The sequence below is a fragment of the Ursus maritimus genome (genome assembly GCF_017311325.1).
Source record: "Ursus maritimus isolate PB19 chromosome X unlocalized genomic scaffold, ASM1731132v1 scaffold_X1, whole genome shotgun sequence".
Classification (NCBI taxonomy): domain Eukaryota; kingdom Metazoa; phylum Chordata; class Mammalia; order Carnivora; family Ursidae; genus Ursus; species Ursus maritimus.
In genome coordinates, this window is record NW_024423319.1 from 46,015,963 (window position 1) to 46,020,091 (window position 4,129).

A 4,129-nucleotide genomic window follows, 5' to 3' on the forward strand; every position below is an offset into this window, starting at 1 on the left:
TATAAACAAAATTTAACATATCTGTACTATTTTTTTATACACTATACTTCTTCAAGTCCAGCCCATGTAAAGAATCGAAAGCTCTTATACATACACACGTGCTATATAAACTCTGAACATCTACCAAATTCCAGTTTAGTGCTATGTTTTTTCCCAATTAAATAAATCCCACAGCAGCTATAAAATAGGATAGTTCTTATTGATGCCCTAGTAGTTATCATTATTCCAGTGAGCCAAGATTGATAGTTTTTTTTAGGTTGATAATTTCTGACATGTTATGACCCACCAATCAAAGTATCAGCAAATATGTGCAAATGACTGGTAAATGAGAAGAAAATACATCATGTTTTCCAGAGAAATGAGCAGTAGATAAACATCTAATTTCTATTTCACTATGATTCAGAAAGCTCTACTTCTGCCAGAAGAGAAGACCAAAAAGGCAGGCTTTTATTGAAAGGTTCACAGACAGCCTCAATTTCTAGAGTGTGACATCAACTTTACCCTTATCTCTTTCTGTTATTTGTTCCCAGAATGTTTCCTCATTTGGAGATCTTTTCTGGGAAAGTTGTTTACTCATAGTGTAGGCCTTGAACAGTGAGACTCAACTATAATTGTAAGCCAAGTCAATGAAAGCTGAAGTTAAATTTGCTTTTGACTTAGCTACACAGAAATGGATCTGAATGTAGGGCAGAGACAGAAATATATCCTTGAGATAATTTTTTTTATTATAGAAAAGTAAGTAATGTTTATGTGACTATTTCTGTGTATAAGTATACAGGTAATTATGGGAGGAAATGAAATTTTATTGAAAATATCTGAGAAAAAGAGAAATCCTGAATCTTTGTTGGCTTATTCTAAACCTGACTGTGATCTCTGAAAAAAAATAAGCTTTTTTAAATATGAACATTGAGTTAAATATAATTCCAATAGGTTATAAACTGAAGAGTGCTTACTGAATATTAGTTCAACCCAACAGAACCATTCTTTCAGGTATGTATGACTACCATGACCTAAAGAAAGGCAGAATAATTATTAACTATCAATTCTAGAACAGTGTAATATAATAAAATAATACTGCAACTGTTTATATTTTTCCTCAGATGAAAAGACAATTGAAAAATGTAACTATTCTTCACGAGCATTAGTAAGGAGCTTGGATGTTTTCCTATCACATTCGTGAAACTTCTTTTATTCCATTTATGAAACAAGATATTTACCTGTTTTTGAAAAAGCTTGATTTTTTTCTGATTATAAAATTGACATGCATATTAACTGCAAAGAAATAGGAAAACACAGACAAGTAAAAGGAAGAAAATGTGCTAATGGAAAGAAAAGCAAGAAGGAGAGAAGAAAAGCTAAATAACCTTTTTATTTTTATTTTTTAAATTATTTTTTAAAAGTTTATTTATTTTTAAGTAAGCTCTACACCCACCGTGGGGTTTGAACTCATAACCCCAAGATCGAGAGATGTATGCTCTTCTGACTGAGCCAGCCAGGCGCCCCTAAATCATGATTTTTTTTTAAATGTAGAGATTGCTCTAATAGAAGTGCTGCTGGTCATTTTAATAAGTCCTCTCTTCTTTAAGAGACAACTTCCTCCAATGAAAATGCTGGAGCTGAGAGTCAACACTAGGCCAATATAGAAGTCAGAGTGGCCAGACGTTGTTTCCTTCCAGCAATGATTCTCTGGTGGGATAAAACTGGATGGGCAATTTGTCCAGACACAAAAAAGTCCTGTGTTTGAGTGACATCAGCAAAAATGACAGACTAGGAAACTCCAAAAGTCCTTCTTTTCACAAAAGCAGGAAATAAACTGGCAAACACTCTCAAAATCAGCTTTATAAGAACTCGGGAAGATAACAAATTTACAGCAACTATGCTTGTTGAGTGACATTACCAAAAACCGCAGACTAGGGAATTCCAGGGTTCCATCACTCCACAAAACAACTAATTAGTTGTAAGAACTGTCAACTTTCGTGGAACTCTGGAATCCAGTGAACAACTTTAAAAAGGCAGAGAAAAGCTTAATTGAAAAGAAGTGGCTTGTTACAGTAAAAGTGCAGTGGTGTTTCTTTTCTTCTTTTTTTTTTTTTAGATACAAAAAGAACCTTTATTTCCATATAATAGATGAGGATACTGAATTTCCTTTTTTTGTTGTTAAAGGTGCTACATAACTATGAATTTATTTTATTTTTCATTATTATGTTCAGTTAACCACTCTATAGTACATCATTCATTTTTGATGCAGTTTTCAATGACTCATTAGTTACATATAACAGCAGTGGTGTTTCTGATCACCTGCCCAGCAACTTCCCACTCCCCAGGTCCCCAGCAGCCAGGAAGATGACATCCGGCACTCCTGGGAGAAGTTGACACCACCAGAGGGAGCAATATGGACCTTATTCCCAAAGATTGTGTTTGTGTGTTTCAACCAGACTAGTGGCTCCCTCAAGGGCTGGTATGAGGGCCTGCCTTTATTTCCCCTGACTTCAAGCATTCCCAGGGCTTCCTGGGTAGCTTTTGCTGAAAGCATTTAAAGGCAGAAGTAACGTCTGTAGCAGCCTGGGAAAGGGATAAACATCAGGACAACCAATAGACAGGCTGAAAAACCTGGGAAAGAAGAAGCTGCGAAAGGAAATATGTGGGAGAATAAGAGTTTTTAACAGCTCTCAGGTATACTGGGAAATCTAGAAAGCCACATGCATGTCCAGAGCTGCACACATGTTCAGAAAAGGCCTGAGAAGATCTAAGCTTTCACTTCTGGCTGACCTTCAGGATTTGTGTGAGCAAGAACTGAAGGCTAAAGCAGAATTGTCAATGGATATGGCTAAGCATAGAAAGAGGCCCCCAACACAGAGCCAGTCTGCAAAAATTGGGAGAGTACTTTTTTCTTTCTCTTTTTCCTCTTCTGTTTTTCTTTTCTTGACCCCAGACATTTAAGGAATTTCTGTCAAAATACTAGTTGACCACTTCGCTAATGGAATACAAGCTTCATTGGCGATATTCCAGAATAAAGACTTTACAAAAATACTTTAGACTATCAAACAAACAAACAACAACCACCTACACCAAGAAGCAAAAACAAACCCTGGGGAGTGGGGAGAATAATATTTCAAGGGCTCCCATATTATAAGATTCAGAACATCCAGTTTTCAACAAAAATTTCAAGGTAGGCAAAGAAAGCAGAAAGTACAGCTCATTCACAAGTAAAAAGAAATTAATAGAAATAGCCTGAAGAAGCTCCCTGAAGAAACATTGGATTTACTAGACAAAGACTTTAAATCAACTGTCTTAAATATGTCCAAAGAGCTAAAGGAAGCCAAGAGCAAAGAATTATAGGAAACCAGTAGAACACTGCCATACCAAATAGAGATCATCAACTAAGAGATAAAAATTATAAAAAGGAACCAAAAAGAAATTCTGGAGTTGAAAAGTACAGTAAGTGAAATGAAAAATGCCCTAGAAAATACAAATCAAAACCACAATGAGATAGCACCTCACACCTGTCAGAATGGCTAAAAAAAACAAGTCAGGAAAACGATAGATGTTGACAAGGTTGTGGAGAAACAGGAACCCTCTTACACTGTTGGCAAGAATGCAAGCTGGTGCAGCTACTCTGGAAAACAGTATGAAGGTTCCTCTGAAAGTTGAAAATAGAGCTACTCTGTGACCCAGCAATTGCGCTACTTGGTATTTACCCCAAAGATACAAATGTAGTGATCCAAAGGGGCACCTGCACCCCAATGTTTATAGCAGCAATGTCCACAATAGACAAACTATGGAAAGAGCCCAGACGTCCATCGACAGATGAATGGATAAAGGAAATGTGGTATAGATATACAATGGAATACTACTCAGCCATCAAAAAATGAAATCTCGCCATTTGCAAGGACATGGATGGAACTAGAGGGTATTACACTAAGTGAAATAAGTCAATCAGAGAAAGACAATTATCATATGATCTCACTGATATGTGGAATTTAAGAAACAAAACAGAGGATCATAGGGAAAGAGAGGAAAAAATAAAACAAGACAAAATCAGAGAGGGAGAAAAACAATAAGAGACTCATAATCATAGGAAACAAACAGGGTTGCTGGAGGGGAGGGGTGGGGGATGAGGTAAGAGGGT